Here is a 22,567-nt window from a genome sequence, read left to right as displayed (position 1 = left end):
ATAATAGAATAATGGATTGTAAGTAGTTCATCAGTAAATAATCCACAATTATGGAGTTTGCAGACTGATTGAAAATAAATAGCAGCATATTGTATAATTAAGCCATAATCAAATGTCTCTCTATATACAAATGATAAAGTGTCCCCTTGGGCTATGGCCATGTGCTGAGGGTTTTATTTAGTTCAATAGCAAAAGCCTTTCTGTGCCAAGTTTACACAAAAGAAAAGTTAGTGAATTGCTAGGAATAAAGTTGACTGATCTCTCCATACAATGTAATAATTAGAGCCAGCATTACTCCGTGCACATTTTGGATACAGACTTTTGCAACAGCTAGCAAGGTTAACCCTCACTGGTATTCAGCAGTAGTGTTCCCTGACCAAAGAAATACTACACTCTGATTCATATACAAAGCCAGTAACATTTCAATTTAATTTTGCTCTGTATTCCATTAGCAATGCAATTCAACTTCAGGTTCAAGAAAAGAAAGTAGAATTTGCTATATTTTAATGTAACCTCAAAAATGGTGGGTTTGAGATTCTGAGCAGAACTCAGTGTGGGTCCTGGGTTCTGTCCGAGACTCTCAAGTGATGGGGTTTGGACATGCAAGTTGATATAGGAGTTCAGCATTTCTGTTTACATGGTCAGAAGCTGGGCAAGAATATTTTAAAGCAAGAATCAATGCTTTTCCAGTGTAGCCTTTCACTTAGAAGATCATGTGGTGGAAGCAAAGAGTGGATTACCTTTCTGCTGAAAGAAATTAAAGAGGGACAGCATTTAGCAGAACGTTTCAAAAGGTTAGAACATCTTGAAATGGGGAAAAAGTATGTTAGCATGCAGAATATGCATCTGAAAATAGCTTCTTTCAAAAAGGGAGCTAGATGCAAGTAGGTGAATGTCACAAGGAAAGAGCTGTCCTTCTCTGCAGCCTCTACAGACAGTGCTGCTAAAAACTGCTATACCTTATGGTCAACTTTAAAAGGGTTAAACAAAGATAAAGTTGTTATTTCTGTTGTTACAGGCAGCACTGCTACCTGGTATTGGATCTGCATAACACCCTTTGGTTTTCCTTTTCCATGCTGTGTGTTCAGATACTGGTAACACTCCTCAGAATTCAGTGCTGCTTTCTAACAACCTGAATCATAAACAGCCCATAGCCCTAGAAAAATTAGTCCTGGGAATTACGCAGCTGCAGGTGGTTTTTCAGGATCTGACCTACAGTGTAATTTATAACCTTCCAGTGGCTCTCTGGGATTAAGAACTCATACAATGGATTGAGTCTGATAAAGCCTCGAACAGCATCGGGAGTCATAGCCCCTCTGGGTTTGTTAGTTTAGTGCAGAAATCCATTATCTCAAGGAAAACAAGCTCAACACAAACTCTTAGGGTCTTCAGATGTACTTTTAGTATAGCACTGTGTAATACTGCTTTACAGTGTTGCTTCTTTGCTTTGATGCTAATTTTATTTATTACAGCACAGTTCTGGAGTCTGATTCAGTACGGGAGAGGAGTTGAACTTACTCCCCCAAATTGACTCCTTTGTAACAACAACAACTCCTTTGGAATCTCCTGCCTTTTGATTCAACTGTACTGCTTTGAGCTATGAGTATCCTGTACTGTGAAGCTCCTTGACTGTTTAATGCATAATGTTGAACCCTGTGTTCCTTAGTGACTTCTTGAAGTTCATCAATTTTCTCACTTTTCAATAGCTTAAAACCCATTCCTGGGGTTTCAGCTGGAGTTTTGGACCAGAGGCAGAACCTTTTCTGTTCTTACAGTTTTCATGAGGTTCTCTAGGGAAACCTCTGTCCTGTGTACGGTTTTGCTTTCTGATTTCACTGAAACAGTTCACTTACTGGAGTGAACCAGGCCTGCATATATTTTTTCAAATAAATGGTTATAAGAAATTAAACCTAGTGAATACTTCTGTTGGATTCAAAACTTCGGAATAGGTAGCATCTCATCTTGTGTGCTACCTTTCTTGTCAAGTCATGTTCACGGCCATATGAATAATTTATTTGGAGAGAAGTCAGATCAGAGCTAGAAAATTAGGCGTAGGCTACTCTGAGGTAAGTGAATATGTGGATTTTGTTTTGCTGCAGTTAATGTGATCTCACTTGTCCCCTAATAAAAGTTCATGAGAGACTGTAATATAAATATTAGAGAGCAGCTGCTGTGAGTTTAATTCACATTCCATTAAAGAAGATATTTTGCTCCCAGTGCTGGATCAGAATCTGACATATTGTTCTCTTGCATTTCAAGCTGTACACCTGCAATTTTTGTTGTTGTTGTTGTTAAAAATATGCTATATGCTTTAGGTAAACTGTTTACTAAAAATAATTTTGGAATATTTATGCATTTGTGAAACAAGGGAAAATATAGAAAAACAAACTCCTGGATTGTGCTCTGAATGTACACTGGTGAGGAAGGCTTTGCAAGCAGAGTATAAAAATACTACCATGCCTAAAAGAAACAAAGTGTAACACACAGCTCTATATGAGAGACAGGAAGGCACACAGTACGAGAAGAAAGAACTTAGTCAAGACCTTCTTTCATCTCCTTTAAATGTTGTGAATGCATATCATTCCAACCCAACTATTTATTTCCTAAGGTGCCAAGCAAGACTTAGGCTTATTTGAATCAGGTCTTGTACCACCACCACAGAAATCTTTCTATTAATGCAAACCTGAAAAATAAAATTTAAAAAACCCAATTCTCTTAATTTGAGGAGAGGGAGTCCAGAAAAGAGGAAACGGTTATCGCAGTTTAATTTGCAGAATAAGCCAAAAAGCAAGAAAAAAAAAAGGGTCCCTGATAAATGAGAAATAGTCCCATTATGTTATTATTCTGTTACCTAAGAAACTATCTTCAAAACAGAAGCCCTCATAAATACTCTGGAGATGCATCAGACACTTTTCCCTGCTGTATGACATTGTGTATATGGTTTGGCAGGAGTTCATCGTGTAGAAGATAAACTAGCACATAGTGCCAGGATTCTATTACTCTTGACCCTGACCTTTGGCTGCATGCTGTTTCCAGTTGCACTCCATCTTTAAAAAAAAGACAGCGCCCATTTTTTTACCCTTTCTTTTTTAACTTCTGTTTTTGAACTTCTCCATAATCTGCCCTTCGTCTGATACATATTTGAAAAACAAGTTTTCTGATCTCTTTCTTCTCTGTTTTTTTTTTAACTTCTGTTTTTCATTCCTTAAAACCAGCAGTAGTGCTCCTGCCAAAGCTGGCTTTCCCATTCAGATTTATCCTCTTTTGTCTCCAAGCACTAACTAGCTCAATAATGTGGAATAGTGTAACGTATCCTAACCACAGAGAAAATATGTTCTTGGAAATGGTTTGTTTTTCTATGCTATATTTACTATTCTCTGAACCCAAGATATCAATTTATTGTTACCAACTGAAGCTGTTACTCTTAAAGTCATGGGAACCGAGATGATATTTTCATTGATATAGAATCAATGTACAGAGCTGTCAACTCTATACAGAGGGGTGTAGAACCACCTAAGGCATCTAGCAATTTTTAAATATGTTTCATTCCTACAATTTTATGATCTCCATAGAAAGTCCAAAAGTACTGCATAAGGATGTAATAATTTGCAAAGCTCTTTGTTACGTTGCTGGAATATAAGTACTTGGTAAACTACAGAGATTAGATTAGACCACAGGAAAGCAGAGGGATATTCTTGAAGGTTTATAGGGCCTTCTTCTGTGCTCTTAGTTCAGGCAAATCTCCCAGTGAAGTCACTGGGAATTCTGTTTGTATTAAGCAGGACAAAATTAGGTCTCTATTTTCCCAGTAGGGATCAGGCTAACTGCCATGGATGAAAATGTGTTCAAATAGAAAACAAAATAAACTTTTTTCAACTACCTCTGGCTGTCAGGAGTGGACTTAAAAAAAAATTAGATCCTGGTATATCCAATGGATTTTCATTTTGTGAATGTTGTGGTAATCTGAGTATACTCATTTGTCTGTGCAACACTGGAACAACAAAAACAGAATAAATACAAAAAAAAAAACCTCCCAGATTCAAAATTTTTAAAGGAGAAGTGAGAGAGAATCTATAGAACTTCACGGAGATGCTGTACTTGCAAGAACAGAAAAATTTAGAAAGCAAACGTATCATAGTCAGACAGAAATCTATGGTGCATTAAAGACAACAAAGATGTGTTGCAATACAGCTTTCCCAAATGTTTACTAGTTTACTTTAGGAACAGAAAATGTTAATACTGTAATTACAAACTGTTAGTCCTGTTTTGTATGTGAGGGCCAGGACTGAAAATTATATAAACAAACTCTTGTTTCAGAAACTTTTTCTTTAACTAACTCTTTCAATTCTACCTGTAGTAACCAGAAATTGTGGTATGATAAAAAAGAAGAAGTTGAAAGTATGAAGGGAATAAAGCCCAAAATCCTCGAGATTTACCACAAGTCCTAAATATCTTTGATTGGTTATTACTTAAGCTGTACAATTTATAAATATTATGCTTTGTGACTCCAGGATCCATCTTTGCCTGAGAGTTCTGCCTCTCTTAAAGACAGGCTATAAAAATTATCACAAAGCTTATGATAAACAGTAATAGAAATACAGAAAAAAAATGCAGAAAAGAGCAGATATGAAACGAAGAGAGGTCCACACAAGCAGTGCTTTGTGAAAATTGAGTGACTGAAGAACTTTATGGACAGGTGACATTGGATGATTAAAGAGCTGTCCCACAGTAGTTTTGCCTACCTTACACACTAGATAGTGGATTGGGTTGCAATCCAAATTAAAATTTGTTTTTAATAAAAGGTTAACAGAAGTTTTAATAATCTGTGTTAACATTGAATTTCCACTGAAAATCAAGAAGTCATTACTGGATAAATATTGCCATGAATTTGTTTAACACTGTCAAAAAAAAATAGCTAATAGAAATATTTATGTTTAAACTTTATAATGATGAAGATTATTCCACAGGAAGTTTTTTAGGAAGTCCAGAAATTATGGTAGAAACTGAAAAACATTAAAGGCAAAAATTTAGGGAGTTTTCTAGGCATATACTAGAAAACATGAGAGGAATACACACTCCTATATTGCATTATTGAGTTAGAGATACCTAAAAGAAATCCACTTCAGTGTAACCTAGAATTTTATGATGAAGCTATTCTTCCAGAAAATAAAGTCTTGATAAAATCTGGTCTACAATCCAAAAAGACAAAGAATTTTAACTAAGGTTTTCTGTGATCATCCTAAAACATATCCAGTTCATAATGAAATGGGCTGAAAGAATATCTAACGTGGGAGTCTGGGTGGTCTTCTGAGCACTTCAGGTTTGTAGGGATTATTTAGATTACACTATTGTTATCAGTGTTTGGAGTAACACTGAGACTGGACAATAGAGTGCAAAGAAAGGCTGACAAAGAAAGCTAGTTTACAGCTAAAAAAAGACACATCTACCTAGTCATGCTAACTAGCATGTTGTCATGTAGAAGGGAGTATATAAAACTCAATCTTTATTTTTTGTTTTAATTCAAAGCTATATTTCCTGCTGCTACTGATATCACTTGCTTTTCTCATTTAAGTTTCATAATTGAATAAGTAAATTTTAGTCTATACTGCTATAAAAGTCTTTACTGCTCTTTTAAATTCTTTCTCCAATTATGTGGTTATGTCCTCTTCCTTGTTCTTGGCAGTATGTGGTCACTTGGCTTAGGGAGCTCACCAAACACTCTGTGTAGTCCCATGAGTAACAACAGCACATGCAGATGATCATAAAGCTAGAAAACATGACCATCTCTGAAAAATTGACAGTACTGGACATGCATAACTCAGAAAAGAGAAGATTTGAAGAGAAAGCGTATTAACAGCATTCAAATCCAATACAGGCTGTTGCAGAGAAGAAAGGAATCTTTTCTCTGTGCCAGAAGTGGATAGGACGAAAAATAATGGGTTTACATTGCTGCAACGGTGACTAAAGTTAAATGTTGGGAAAACCTTCCAGCAGTATAGATAGTGAAGGACTGGAACACATTGCTTAAGGACAGTGTGGAATTATCATCATCACAAGTCTTTAAAACAGCTGTTTTTCTAACAGCTGTCCACGATGTCCCTAGTAAAGCTGGTTCTGCCTTGGGGCAATGCAATGTACCATATGACCTCTCAAAATTCCTTTCCAGTTCCATTTTCTTTGATTGCATGATTGGATTCAATAAGTTGTTAATCCATGCCCTGTCACATTTCATGATAAGTAGAAGTTAAAGGGGAAAGAGTGGCCATCCAAAAGAAATATTTTCTTGCTTTCCATGTAACCTAAATCTGAATTTGCCTGATTTCATTCCCCCAGTGCCTGAATGGGAGAAGAGAGACTGAGTTGTGCCCCTGACAAGAACAGTGCCTTTCTGAGAGCTAGAGATTCTTTTTATGCTTAATTTTCCTTCTTTCTAATGAGTATAATTATTTCACAGTATTAATGACTGTGGTTGTCCAAATGGAAGCCTTTGCAGAGGTATTATGCCAGTACTGTTCTTCCTATTGACAGAGTTCTGCCCCAAAGCAGCCAGTGAAGATGGTGTCTAACCTCAAATACTTAAGTTAGGCAAATGGTATCTTCCTTTAGAGACTTTTCAAAGTACTTATCAAAGAACTGTTTCCTCTGGAAAGGTAGGGAACTTGTTATTTCAGGATCACTGTTTCCCTAATCTTGAACTGTACTAGTAAATTAAATGTGCCAAGGACTGCTCTTCGGCCTCAAAGCAAATGCCAAGGCCTGGAGCCATCCACTTTATTAAAGTACTTTACCCTCCAAAATATCTACTGGGAAGAGTTCATGCTATGTCCTAAGTTATGCCAGAAATTGTTCAGAAACATATTGATTGACCTTGTTGAAAAAATCAAATCAGAGAATTTAAGTGTAGCTGCTGAGTGGCTGGGAGTATTCCCTAGTCGCATTTGATTTACTAGTGTGCACACGATGGCTAAAAGTTTGGTGAAAGTTGTATAGCTAAAGTTAAATTGAATCTCTCCATGAAATGTGTTAAGTAGATAAAGAATCACAGTACATTTTTGAATACGAAAAATACCTATTCCTTCACTGCTGCTGTTATTGGCATGAATAATGTAGCTTTGTATATTTGGGCAAGATTCACTATTTCGGTGAAGCTGAAGATATTCTTTATAGCTTTCAAGGAGAGACTCATAAGCCTGCAGCTGAAGAGAAGTACACCTCAGTGATAAGTGATGTGGCTTTGCAGGAGGCACTTGAGTACATAGGGAGGAACGTTGTAAGGAGACTGATAAATTCCTGCAGATGCAGCTGTAAAGATAATCTTGTTCCAGTTTGGAAAAAAAAAAAAAATAAAATTGCACAAGCACCTGAAATGTTCCTGGGACATAATCCCTGAGTTTATCTGAGAAACATACTTCAAAAACCTTCTTCGGTACATCAGCAGGGCATGAGAATAAAGGAATTCACATAAAACCAGGCAGTCCTTCAGGAGATACCTGCTCCTCAGGTAAACACTGTAAAGAGACTCACACTCTCTAGAAGATGAGTCAAAGGAAAAACATCTAGGAAACCGATGCAGCAAGAGTAACTAAATGTAAAAGTATTCCAAGAACTCAATTAAATATTTAGGAGTACTACTCATTAAATATAAGATGCTAGAAAAGTACCTATCAAAGATTGTTGGCAAAGAAACAAAGATGAGGATAACTGGGGGTTCAGTTATTGTGGAAATAGTATCTAAGGAAAAAAGCAAAACAAATGGGGTTATTTTTATTTGGCTACAAAAGCAGCTAAGGCAACAAGATAGAAAGACAGCAAGAGGTACCAGGTTGAGAACTTGGTGTTATGATCATGCAGGCAGTGTTCCCGGGACAGTCATAAGGGAGAGGAGAAGGTCCCAGGAGAGCTATTGTGGGGAATCTACTCATTTATAGAGACTGTTTTATTTTAGAGGGGACTGTATGGTAATAATGATTGATATTAATTTTATTTATTTACAAATGCCATGGTTACTCAGACAAGTTTTGGTCTCTGTGAGCTGGGCACTTAGTGCACATGAGGCTGTCCACACCCCAAGCAGTAAATAGGCCATCTGAATTGGGTAGCATGTTTAGATTTAGCTGGAAAAGAGAGCTACAACATGACAGGAAGCATCCCAAAATTACAGAGGTTCATCAAACTATTCTGTTCTATGATAAACTGAGCTTGTCTTAGCCTCATGACAGCTCAATGCCTCAAATTCAAATATACCCTTTCTTTCTTAGCCTTAGGAATGCAAGATGCTGGAAGAATTTTGGTCTTTAAAAGAAGAACATGGCCACCACGCATGCCTGAAAATTCATTACTGTTGTGCTTTGAGCTGGGTACCACCTCTTGCAAGGATGTGCCATGAAGATCACATGAAGAAAGAAGCAGAAAGTGTGTTTTTTGTGTCCACAGGTCAGTGAACCTACAAACCGTCTCAACAAAGGTTGCGGTAGATGCAAAAAAACATACATGGGTTCAAGGAGGCACTGGACAAGAACACAAAAAATAAATTCACTGAGGATTACTGACTTGATAAATCACGTTAAACTCAGGAAATCCCCTAAAAATAGTTGGAAGCTGACAGAGTATTTGGGAAAGCATCACTTATACTTCCCTGCTTTTGCTACTCTTTAGGTGTCCCTTACAGTCAGTGTTAGAGACGGTATGTCTGTTCTTACGACCTTATGTACTGGAGCAGCAGCTGACTAGCATCCTGATTCATATATGGATTATGTCCAAGGTGCACATATCTTGGTCTTGTGTAACAGGGACCACATGGCACCACATGGAGCAAGAGTATAGCATGTCAGTCTTCTTCCTTCCCCTTTCTTTCACCCCTCCTCCTCAGCAATACTGTGAAAGTAGCTGTTTCTGTTACTCCTCCTTGGGCCAAAGAATGAATGATGTCTGCATTAGTTAGAAGGAATTCCTCTTTGAAGGAATTCCTTTGAACTGCTTTTTGAGTTCCTACATAAAGGTCATGCATCCTTTCATGGAAAGTGGAAGAATTGAGGCTTATGGACATATTTCGGAGAATTAACACTAAAGCAGGGATTGCCATTTAGTATCTATTTTGGGTGTCAGGAAACAAGGCTAGGGCTCTGGAAACTAGTTTCAAAGTATTGGTAAAATGGAAAAAAAAAAGGAGATTTATTGAACTAATTCAGCATGTACTCTTTATTTTACTACTATTTCCTAAAATTTTCAAGTTTAGTCCTGTGCTGAGAAGAAGAAAAAAAAAAAACCCCATTTCGTCATAACAAAAGTTGCGCTGTTGCTGAAAAGATAGTTAGTGATAAGAAGATCATTCAGTAGAAGCAAACAGCAACGCATAGAACTGCCACTTTGGACACACACAAGCATTTCTGCTTAAGCTTTAGCTAAACACCAAGGGGAACTCTTCCCTCTATAGTCCATTAAGTTTTTCTTTTAACAGAACCTAAAATATAATTACTTTTGTTGATTTTTCATGGGCATATATGCACATGCATACACATATATTAGTATTTATATTCCAATGCGCACACATACATATATTTACAACTGTCTATCTATCTAGGAGTAACTACTGTGAATATTAAGCTTACTGAGGTATGTGATAAGTAGTTAGAAATTACCCATTTTTATAATACACTAAAACCCAGAATGTGAGTAAGCAAAAATACAGTGTAGATCTAGCTAAGGTTTGAAAAAGATGTGGATTAAATTAAAAAATACAATAGACAAATCCAAGCCCATGAGAAGCTAGCTAATTTACCAGGAATCTGTTAAGCTTAGAAGAGATACTGTAGCACCAACTTTTAAATTTGCTTTTATTATTTTTTTTTTCCTTCACAGCATAACTCTTCTTTTTTTTTTTTCAGAATATCACTAGCCTATTAAGCAGAATTGCTCCTGCATATATGAATAAAGTTTTGGGTAGTTGTTACAGAGAGAATTTGGGGCATTATTAAATTTTCAAATCTAGGAAAAGATGTTAAGTCTAAAGTTTGATCCTCACTTGGTTACTCTCTATATATATGTGGTTTTGTGTGTCCTCTTATATGTAGGTATTACACTCACATACCATCTCAAATTTGTGTATGCTAGATGTTTGGATAATGCTGCGTGTTCTTGAAAGGTATAATCAAATCACACGGAACTGTCTTTTAAAAAAAAATTAAAAATGTTGCTATTAATGGAAATTCATAAAGAAATATATATTTTTACAATTTTCTAAATACAGTCAGACTAACAGGTTCAATGTAATTCATGTTCTGCTTCCACTTGCACTTGAATCCAGCTATAATCAGTAGATCACAAAGGGTTTATATATGTATGTGTGCATATGTGTGTATAAAACACACAAGTTGGTTTAAACACAGAACATATTTTCAAAATTATGTCTTAATTTCCAGCTCCATATTTTCTAAAATAAATAAAGTCTACAGTATGAATATATAAGTACAGCCTGAAATCATGGAAATAAGTTTGACTTAAATGAAAACTCAGGTTCGCATATTTTCCAGCTTATACCTGGAAAATATCAGCTTTTATTGCAACTTATCTGCAAGTGCCGGCTTATAAGAATTAATGCAAATAATAAGAGTGAAAGTGAGATTACAACACCAAGATTTCTCTTCGTATGAAAATGTTCAGATTTTTCAGACCCATGTGCTATTATTGTCCATGAGCCTGGAAACAAACCCTGATATAAACACAGAATCCAAACCACAGAACATGACTTGTTTAAAAAGTTAAATTCTGTGAAGTAAGGCAGGAAACGAGATTTATCCTTCTGGGAATTTTTTGGCATGAATAAGGAACTAGGCATGCTCAGTGCATGTCATATCCTTCATCTATCACTGCTCTCTGAAGTAAATCAATTTCTTTTTTTTTTTTTTTTTAACTCAAACCAAGGGGAGGCAACACAGTCACCATCTGAAATGTGTAGAAATCCTTCTGTTTGACATGGCATTAAACAGAAGAAGGCAAATTACAGTGTGTTGCCTTAAGGATTATTGTTGCACATTTTGTGCCTTCTGGCTGTGGCAGTATTTGTTCCTCCAAGTGAAGTTAGCTGGTCCCAAGCCATTTTGCAACACTGTAAAAATAAATTGCTGTACTTGATAAGTGAATGTTAAACTTGTTGCTCTCAGCTAAGGGCAAACTGTTTTTAGCATCTTTAGGGTAACTTGGCACTCTCCAATACCAGCTACACAGAAGGTCAGCTTTCTCCCTTTGAAGCCAAGTTTAGGCTGTAGCTAGGGAAGGAGAGCAAACACTGCTGCTCGTGAGCAGGAGAAGGAACTCTGCCAACGCAGTCCAAATCTTCCAGGTTAGACTGTATCAGGTTAAAAATTCGGGATCACATCAACACTTACACTACATCAGGCTACACTTTGTATGGCAAAACTATTTAAACATCAAGATGACCTGAAGTGCTTACTCAGGAGACTGGAGCGAAGTCCTACCAGAAGACAAAATATGGAGGAAAAGGATCTTTGATTGGCCAGTTCTGTTGTGTAGCCCAGAGTGCTTACTGTCCTACAAAAAACCCTTGGTTTCACCCTCTCAGGACTTCTCAACCTGAATTGAATGCTATGCCTTCTTTCCAATACCCGCAGGATGATAGCAAGAAGAAAATTCTGGTATAAAACCAAATTTATTTGGGTGAAATTTAGGAATTAGCTCCCTCATATACACCACCTGTTTGGAATGCATTGCAGCTGAAATGCAGTGGCCTTTTTCTCGTTCAGCCTTGTAAATCTGAGAGTCAGTCAGTCAATCAACTTTTCTGTTGGAAAGTCCCACTTCATAAAATCTACATGTCCTTCAGGAAACGTGGCATTTTTCTAAAATAAGAAGTGATTTATTTTTATATGGAAAAACTGAAACAATGTCTTCATTATTACATGCCTCAGGATGCCTGCACAGAGACAGTTCAGCTGATCAGGAACCCCAGGCAGGCTGCTGGAAGGAAGGTTCAGGGCTGGAGAAGTCAGCTTTGGTGTCCCCCATGTCGTGCCTCCATCCAGACCCTCCTGCAGGGCCTGGCTTTGGCCAGCAACGGTGCAAGTGGCTGCTCATGTGTTTGTGGAAGACTCTCAACAGATCCCGACATGCACCTGGCAATCTTTCCCTACATCTGGCACGTAGAGGGGAAAAAATTGCTCCAATTCTACTTTTAAGGGAAGCTTCCTGGAAATCTTCTGAGGAAAAAAAAAAAAACAACCAAACAAATTTTCTGTTTATTTTCTTATTAAAGAATCAATAAAATACAATAAAATGCTAGTTTTGAGAGTGAGTCAAGAAAAAAGAGGCAAAAAAGGTGGTGGTTGGGATATCTCTCATCCACTTGAGTTTTGCAGAGGAGTTCCTTGCTTTCTCACGTCTATTCTCTAGTGGGAGGAGTAAGAAATTTGTACCTTCCGTAGAAAGCACAGACAAAAGGAAAGATTTCCAACACATGCTTGTTATGGGGCAATGTAGCCTTACTACTGGTCTCAAGAGGCCTCAGTGGGTGAGACAGTAGTTTAGAGACTCAGCCTGTGCAGTCGCTGGTCCTTCTCTTCCAAGACTGCAGCTGCTGATGCTTGCTGCAGCAGTGGCTTTTGTGATAACAGACACCTCCTCTGGGACCTGGATTAAGCCCAAGATTAAGTTACTATAGCAACAAGTTTCAGAGTCATTGCCAGTAAATATTGTGCTGATTGGCTACTGAAATCTAGGGTAAGTCATTATTCATGGCCTCGGTATCAAATATAATGAAGAAGCATATTTAATAGTGGCTTTTCTAGACCAATCCTTGCAACTTGCTTCAGGCTGTTCACAATACTTTAAAGTACAAACCAAATACAAACAACAGTAATAGAGTGACAATGTACAATGTGAGTCAAAGTTATAGTGACACTCAAAGACATTTTCAGGGCTTAAAGTGGAAGTCTTCCAAAGAAAAAGAAGGATCAGAGGTCTTGAATGCTTAAAATAGTTATATCTAAGACAACAGAGATAATAATGAAATAAATCAGTTATGAAAGCTTAATGAGTTTGTCCACTACATTGTGTATAAGACATATTACCTCACTCTGCCTCACCACATTTTGCTAAGAACTCACACGACAAAGACCCAAGCAGAAAAACTGCAATTGTCGAGTTAATTTCATAAATCTTCTCCTGCTTCCCTCTATTCCCTTCCTTTTTTTTCCTTTTTTTCTCCTTCCTTCTCCTCCCTCTCTCTCATGAGACACTGAGAGGTACCAGTGGAAGATTACTTCCATTGCAAGCTGCTGTGTGATCAGCTGCAGCCTCTGGAGAACAGCCTGGCTTTATGGTGGAAATGAAGCATCTTTTATAAGTATTCTAGTACTACTGGAATTGCTGTTCTCACTAAATTTCAAATTAACTCAACTTTCAATCAAGTACATAATTTCATTCATCTCAGAAATTATTTCTGAAATATTTTGCTGCATTATCTCTGAATGTTTAGCAGCAAACCTGGAGCAGGAATTGTCTTTTGATCGGTATTCTTTGCAAGTGAGATACTTTATCGCACTTCATACTAATAAAAGCTTAATAATGGAAAGGGTTTTTTGTTTCACTGCCATGATGATAAAGAACTGAAATCAGTATTGCCAAAAAAACAGATCAGTATAGCGTGAGAAAGCCCCACATAAACTGCGAGGTGTAGAAAAATAAAATATAGGTAATCATAAACTAATATATTGTGAGTTCTTTTGCTTTGTCTCTTAGTTTCTGAGCCATTGTAGTGCATGCAGGTTACCCAATCAAAACTTTCTGCAACATTAGAATGTCTAGAGAGATACTTTATTTTAAGTGTAACTGGGATTCTCACATTCTCACTCATTTCCAAGGGCCCACATTTGATGAAAAAAAAAAAAAAAAAAAAAAAAGATTCCAAGAGAATAAGAGAATTTTTGGTTAAATCGGAGACTCCAGGCACAAAGGGAAACCTACACCATTCATTCTGAAAAAAAAAAGAAAAAAATAAAAAAAAAGGAAGAAGTAAGAATCAATCTTCATCAAAGCCTGAAAAGAAAATTAATTTATTCTTCCACTGTGGAAAGTCCTTTAACTCATCTGGGCAGATGAAACCTCCTTCATTTCTTTTCTGGCATATCAACAACAGCTTTGCTACTTTCCTGGGTCTGGGAAATGGGACTTGTTTTTTCTGTTGCATAGTTTGAGGGGTAAGAATAAATTTTGAGGTGTTTTCACATGGCTGGCTCTACTCACTTCCTATTAACATTTCCCCTGCAGTGCTAACACAAATCTGCAAAGGGTGGAAATTAAAAACTCGTTTCTCCTGTACCAGGCAAAGGGAGTTGCTGCTGACTATGGCCTTCTACTTCAGAACCAAGCTGCAAGAAATCCTGTCGAGTGAAGAACTGAATAATCTGCCTCACAGGAAACTTTCTTAATTTCGTCTAGTAGCTGAGGTCATCTTCATCTCTGCAGGATGAATATAGAAGAGAGGGGGTGTGCATGCTGTGAAAAAAAATTACATCTGAACAGAAACAGAGCTGTAGGTCAGAAAAAAGAAAAGAAAGTTGGGAAAAAAAGTGTCATCTTTTTTTCCCTATTTGTTTATTCTGTACCTGAAATGAATTCTTTATCCTTTTTCATTTATGATCTTCACATTATAAAATAAATTATGTCTGTGTAAAGGGAAAGTGTTTCTTTCTGGACTAAAACTCTTGGAGAGCAAATGTACATTGACATAAATTATTTTAAAACTTCTTTTTTTCTGACAACTATGTTTGGTGATGATGTAATCCCGGTTCAAGTCATCTTTGGGGTGGCTAGTTTTGTGGGATTTATAAATCAGGACTTGTTTCCAGCAAGAAAGATAGATTCTGACTAGCATACAGTTGGGATTTTATTTAAATTAATGTTGAACTAATTAATACTTTAGCTTCAACCTAAGTGTCTCTTCTCATTTTTATTTTCCTTTGATTCATAGCACTAAAACTTGAAGCCACATACTAGCTTATGCATAAAAATCAGGATATATCTTATGAAGTTTGATAGTACATTTAAGACCCCTTTCTACTGTCTTTGTGTCAAAACCTATTCTTGTCCAAAGACTGTGGCATGAGAACACGGCCAACAAACAAAGCTTGGTCAAACACAGTATCCCTTCTTAGACTTGGAAACATGGGACACAGCTGGAAAAGAATTTTAGAGCATATAGAAGTCCAAGAATAAGTATCACCAGTGCAGGATACTCCTTAATCTCTTGTCCAGTTATCCAAAGGATAGTCTCTAAAGACAAAAAGAACCTGGAGGGCAGCTGGACTGCATTTTGAAGCAGCATGGCCTAGTATAAGAAATAGGTCAGCTTAACCTGCTTCTTCTCTTGATGGAACTGCAGCAGCTCTTTGTGGGCATTATTAAGCCCACACGTACATGTCTTCACTAAGGGCAAATCATACTTGACCAATTTTGTTGCCATCCATGACAGCACTACAGTGTTGGTGCACAAGGGATGACCAACTGATGTCATCTACTTGGACTTGTGCAGAGCATTTTACACTGTCACACATGTCATCCTTGTCTCTAAACTGGAGAGACACATATTTAGTGGGAGGACCACTTGGTGGATAAGGATTTGGCTGGATGGCCACACTCAAAGAGTTCTGGTCAACAGCTCAATGTCCAAGTGGAGACCAGTGACCAGTGGCGTTCCTCAGGGGCTGATATTGGGACTGGCCCTGTTCAACATATTTGTTGGTGACATGGACAGTGGGATAGAGTGCACCCTCAGCAAGTTCACCGATGACATCAAGCTGTGTGGTGCTGTTGACATGCTGGAGGGAAGGGATGCCATCCAGTGGGTCCTTGACAGGCTGGAGAGGTGAGCCCGCTTGAAGTTCAACAAGGCCAAGTGTAAGGTCCTGCATGTGAGTCAGGGCAATCCCAGGCACAAATGTAGGCTGGGCAGAGAATGGATTGAGAGCAGCCCTGAGGAGAAGGACTTGGGGGTCCTGGTGGATAAGAAGCTCAACATGAGCTGGCAATGTGAGCTTGCAGCCCAGAAAGCCAATTGCATCCTCAGCTGCATCAAAAAAGAAGCACAGCCAGTAGGTTGAGGGAGGTGATTCTGCCTCTCTACTCCGCTTTTGTGAGACCCCACCTGGAGTACTGTGCCCAGCTCTGGAGCCCCCAACATAAGAAGGGCATGGACCTGTTGAAGCAGGTCCAGAGGAGGGCCACGAAGGTGATCAGAGGGCTGGAGCACCTCTCCTATAAAGACAAGCTGAGAGTTGTACCTGTTCCACCTGGAGAAGAGAAGGCTCCAAGGACACCTTATAGCAGCCTTCCAGTACCTAAAGGGGGCCTATAAGAAAGATGGAGAGAAACTCTTTAGCAGTGTCAGTTGCAACAGGACAAGGGGTAATGGTTTTAAAATAGAAGAAAGTAGATTCAGACTTGATATAAGGAAAAAATTTTTCCAATAAGCATGGTGGAACACCAGAACAGGTTGCCCACAGAGGTGGTAGATGCTCTGTCCCTGGAAACATTCAGTGCCAGGTTGGATGGGGCAATGAGCAACCTGATCCAGTTGAAGATATCCCTGCTCCTTGCAGGGGTGTTGGACTAGATGACCTTCAAAGGTCCCTTCCAACACAAACTATTCTATGATTCTACACAAACAGCGAGCTCAGGCACAGCTGCAGCAGCAAAAGGGTGCAGGGAAAACTTACCATCCTGCAATTGGAGTGGGCCTCCGTCCTGCTGCTTGCAACCCTGCACCATGGATGTGGTGAAGGTATGAGTTACTGGGAATGGAGCTGTGGTTACAGCTTATACCACAGCTCAGTTGATGCATGATACTAGCTAAGTAGCAGCAACTTGATAGCATGTCTAAGCTGTAATTGGTGTGGCTTTGTCTACTGTGGTGCTATCTGATCTGGTAAGGGAGATGACAAATATATGGATTTATTTAATTTCTTCATTCACATTTATGATAATTTAAAAAGATGCCTTTCCAAGGCATCTAGCCTCCCCCCCAACATCGTTAATAATTCTATAAAATAAAAGCACCATTAAAGTAATCATTTCCACATGCACTGAGCCAGCCAGCTTCCTTCTGAAACTCCTTCCCACCCCTTTATCATTGTGGGAAGCCTACAATCAGCTCTCTCCAAAAACTCTATCGAACAAATGTCTGGACAGAGTGGTGCTGAGTAGTGAGGCTGTACAACATATCCAATGAAGGCACAAAGCTTTTTTCAGAGCAAAACCAGCATGAATTTATGTCATTTTCAACCTGTAATCTATAGCTGTCTTTGAGCTGGATGCCAAAACAAGTTCCCATTAGTACTGCTTTCTCTCTCCCTCACTTAATAGTTGTTTGTACCAGCATTTTAAATACAGACAAGAGTGGACCAGTTATTTCCTTAAATTCCCTTATTTCCACCACCAATAGCCAGTCTGCACTGAGGACTGGGCAGCTCACCGCTGGCATGATGTAACAAGACTCTTTGCTAAAGATTTCAGAGCGGAGACCTGTTGAGTTTATCAGCTTTTTGTTGCAATGTCCCCAGCACAACTATTTTTTCTATAAAGGGATGATAAGAGTCTTGTCTTATATGAATTTGGCTAAAACTATATCAAAGGTGGTACAATAGAGATGACAAATTGAAAGTGAGCAACTCTCATTTCCTACCTCTGCCTACAGTCCTGTAGAATTGCCATCCCTGAAGCCAAATTGTACTGGGGTACCAGAGGAATGGTAGAGCCCAATCTAACAGAAAGCATTAAATATTACTCATGCAGTTTGAGGAATTGAAGGTTGGAAATAGAAATTATATCTACCTATAAGCATGTATGAATTCAAAAACTCACCATAAACAATATTTGGATAAAAAGTAAATAGATTAAAATAGGCAAAGAATTTAGGCTAATCACTTTCTGAATATCAGAAGAGTTAGTGGATAGCCTCTCAGGAACCATAGTAGGAGCAAAAAACTCTAACCCTTAGCTGAAGAGCTTGGAAAAATTTGTGCAATAGGAGGGACTTGGATTTGATCCCCCAGACCAGACCTTACTATAGCCTTACTGCAGAGACAAAATACTAAAATATGAAGTTGAGTTAAAGCATGTGCTGAAAGCATCCCATGTTAGCACTTAGCATCATTCCTTGAAATATTATATTGTACAATAGTTCTAAATGCACTGACCACTTGCCATAGATACTATTTGATTTTCATACCCTGAAGAGTTTGTAATTGAAGCTCCTTAGCCTGCCCTTGTCTTGGCAGATCCTTTGGAGTTCACAAGTATTCTTCAGAGGTTCCTCCATCCAGCTGCAAGTCAGTCCCTGAAGAGTAACAGAAGGTGTTGCATGTCTTTACTGAATATGAAATGTAGATGTACGATAGCAATAAATAATCAAAAGACCCACAAATGGTTTAATAGATTCCCTGAGAGACAGTTGAAATGGAGTGGATCCTGCTCTGAGTCAGAGATTAAGAGTAGGTGATCTACAAAGATTTCATCCCAGCTCGGTTACTCCGTTGCAGCCTTGTAAGCACGAAATTTCTTTCAGTAAGTCATGCTCTCACTCAAGTTGCATCAATCCCGTCATGTTTTGGAACCAGCAGAGTATCAAGACTGAGAGAAATATTGTGCAAAAAAAAAAATATATAATTTACTAACTAGGAAATTATCTTTCCTCCTGAAAACCATAGTGCTATAAAAGGGAAATGTTTCCTTTTCTGCTAGCTTTGTGATTATGATGAATAGAGGTAGTAAAATCCCAACATGCAGAGCAAAATCTTTCTAAAAAGGAAGGGGCAAATTGCTGTTACTCTAAGTAGTTCGAGAAACACAAACATTTCCTTCAGTTTTTCTTCTCAGGAGGGAAAAGAGTTCCTAGAGGGGCTAATGAAGCTCAGCTGAGCTTTGGAGAAGATCTATAGCAAACAGTCCCTACATTGCACATTTCTCAAGCTCTCATACTACTAGATTGAAGACTAATTCTACCATGTAGACATCCAGCCTGAAGAGACAAAAGTGAAAAAGAATCGCTTTTAAGTTATTCTTTCCTCGCTGGTTCTTCAAATATGGCTCACACCTGTGCCAAGAAATAATAAAATTCAACTTTTTTAATTTAAAAAAAAGATACCTGCTGAGGGACAATAGGGAATCAAGTCTGTATTTATTAGTGTTTTTCTATTTAATACAAGAAAAACATTTAATAATGGAGAGAAGAAAGTGACATTTCTCCCACCTCCCCAACTTTTCTTTGGCACTAGGTGTTTCATAGTTCAGCCATTGAATGCATTTCCTCTATCCCCTTCCTGCAAGCAGGATCCTGTAGTATTGATCCCTGCATTTTCCCATGTTTTGTATTACCTTTGCTGACTATTATGTACTAGCTTATCTCAAATGGAAGTTTCATGACCTACATAGGCTATTTCTTTTCTCGTCTTCATAAGAATTGCACCCACAGATGGACAATGTGCATGGTAAATTTTTCTCACAGCAATAATACTTCTGTCTATTCTTATGAGACATTCACTCTGCTTCCAGTCTTAGCCTACCTTTATGATTACGTGTATGAGAGTCACACAAAACTGATGTCACTGAATACCTTAGCTCCTCGGTCTGCTCCCTCATCTCCCATTAGCACTTCATTTCATTAGTATAGAGCCTCTTTTAGAGCAAAACAGCTAACTCCCCTGAAGATAAAAATGCTGTGCACATCTACAATATGCTTATTTCTTTGGTGTGTGGGTTTTTTACCCCCCATCGATAAGACACAAATAAACAATAAGAGTGTCTCAAGACTAAAGTGATGTCACACAGAGCCCAAGATGATGTGCCCAGTAGCAGGAGCATTGCCAGTTCATGCTAGACCGTGCTAGCTCTGAACATCGTGGAAATCAGCCACTGTACCTTTTGTCTTTAGGATAACAAACATTCCCTAAAGCAGAACACTTGCTTTTGCCAAGATAGTCAAACTGAGCAGATGGCCAACTGTATCCACAACTCACAGAAGCTGCAAAAAAAGAAACACTTGAAATTTTGAACTATTTACATTTCTTTTTCTTTTCTTTTAAATAAAATACTTATCTCCGCTAACAGATAAACATTTTTTTTCCTACATACGCATGACTGTCATTGTCGTTGAATACACAGCTTGCACAACTACCCCGTTCTTATGAAACAAACTAGCATGTTGCATTTAACGTCCTGGCTTCTTAGGACTTCTCCTTCCCATTCACAACTCCTGGAGACTTTATGGACCATGAGCTATAATAAGGGGCTTGGGGAAGAGCAGTGGGTCCACATACAGGAAAGGGCTATGACAGAAGGACGAGCAAGGCTCTTCTAAGAAGGCACCAGCTCACCAGTTCCAGTGAGTATTTGCTTATACTGCAGATCAGTGTAGGACAGCTGCCAAGTGGTGGCTTAACAAAGACCACTGTCTTCTTTACATAGTAGGATGGAATGACAGAAACTCATCCCAAGAGGGAAAGAGTCTGTCATCAAAAGTAACACAAAGAAAACCCTGGACACTGCGGAAAAAAAAATATTCACAGGAGTTAAGGACTGGAACAGGTTGCCCAGAGAGGGAATGGAATCTCCATCCTTGGAGATTTTCAAATCCTAGTGGGATAAGACTCTTAGAAATGCAATCTTCATTTGAAGTTAGCATGTTTTTGAGCAGGAAGTTGGACTTGTGGCCTCCAGAGGTCCCTCCCAACATAAATTTTTATATGATTCTATGATGGAGCTTCTTCATGGAATTTAGCTGCTCCAAGTATGTTTTTGGGAAGAGAACAGATTCTCAAGTTTTCTTTCTTATCTTCTCAGAGCATGGGTTTACTAACCTTCCAGTTACGTTGCAGTGAATATTTATTCTCAAAGACTTTTAACAATCTCAGAGATTTTTAGACATAGGTATTGTAGTTTGAAGAAGGTTTTAAATGAAGTTTTATGGTATAGTCAGGTAGTATTTCTAAGAGAGGACATTTAAAAGCACTCAATATTGGCCTAAGTAGTTCCACTGACATCATCGGGTACTTTACCATGGATGTGAATGACGGCAGTGTTAGGTGAAAGCCAAGTGCTTTAGAAAATCCTGTCAATAATCTTTTGGGAAAGTCTATGATTTGGAAAAACACATAATTAGAAACTTAATGAGTCAAAGTACGGTAATGAACATTGTGGATTTCCTAACTAGGCATGTTAAATTTTAGGAGGTGCCTTTAAGTTCCGGCACCAGAGAAATCAAAATAATAAATAATTCTCCAAAGTTCTCTTTCCAAAAACCATGGCAACAAGAAGATGAAAGACATACAAACATGTACTGTAATATTAGATCTACCAAGAAAAGAAAAAGAAGCCCACAAAAAGAATTCAATACTGCTAATAAAAATAGAGACTAATTTGAATAATTTTTCAAAATGACAGCTGTTTTACTAATGAATCACTAAAATATTTTTCATTCAGTCAAAAAATATTTTAGAAATTGTGGTACCTAGAAAGGATATCCCTTACTGTGCAGAGAAACATAATATGTGCTCCATGGAGTAGGAAACTTTAATGATATATGCAGTTTTGTTATTAAAAGTGAGTTATATATTTTGCTGTACAGTGGAAAATTGTGACCCAGTATAACATATCTTCACATTGTTTATAACTTGAGGAAAATCAACATTCTAGGTTCTCAGTTCGCACAGTAGGAATTACATTTATTTTGGCCAAATGTAATTTATATAACTGCAAGGAACAATAAAACATGAACTTTATAGTGTTTTCTTACCTAAAAGTAATATAGAACTTGTAAAAGTGAAGAGATTATTATTGTAAAGAAAAAGACAGTAACTTAAAAGCTGAAGCTCATTTTACAGCTCTGTAAAACTTATCCCAGTATTAAAGCACCTGTGTTAGCATTTTCATTTCAGCACAGTAATCTCTGATAGTAAACTTTGTTTGCTCAGTAGCAGCAATCACTGCTGCAGGAAAAAAAAACCTTATCTTATACACCATACATTTTTTCTTACTTATCAGTAAGCTGAATTTGCTGAAGTCCTAAGGAGCTCTGCAGACATTTGTGCCATTCAGCAATATGGGTATGGGTAAACAATGGGTTGTCCACAAGGCTCCTATCCTACCCTATCCTATCCTATCCTATCCTATCCTATCCTATCCTATCCTATCCTATCCTATCCTATCCTATCCTCTCCTATCCCATCCTATCCTATCCTATTCCATCGTTTCTTAATGACTTCATCTATACTAATAGATTAAATAACATCAAAGTACAAGTGCAGTGATCTTGATAATCTCTGCTTTTGAGTGGTTTGGACAGCCCAAGCAAACTAACTCTCTCCTGAATGATTCTTTGGAGAGTTTACAGTCTAGCATGTACCAGGGATTATTCCCAATAAACAGTAAGATGCAATCATTTTATTGTGGAGGCTAAAATAGTTTAAGAGTTGCGGGGCAGACTTCACCAGCTGATCCCTGGGACAGTGACTGAGCTTTGAAACTGTTTAGTTTATTAATATAATGTAAAAATTAGATTAAA

This window comes from Chlamydotis macqueenii, chromosome 3, assembly GCF_036417535.1.
Source record: "Chlamydotis macqueenii isolate bChlMac1 chromosome 3, bChlMac1.mat, whole genome shotgun sequence".
Taxonomy (NCBI): Eukaryota; Metazoa; Chordata; class Aves; order Otidiformes; family Otididae; genus Chlamydotis; species Chlamydotis macqueenii.
The sequence above is the reverse complement of the archived record's forward strand: the minus strand, read 5'-3'. Positions refer to the sequence as shown.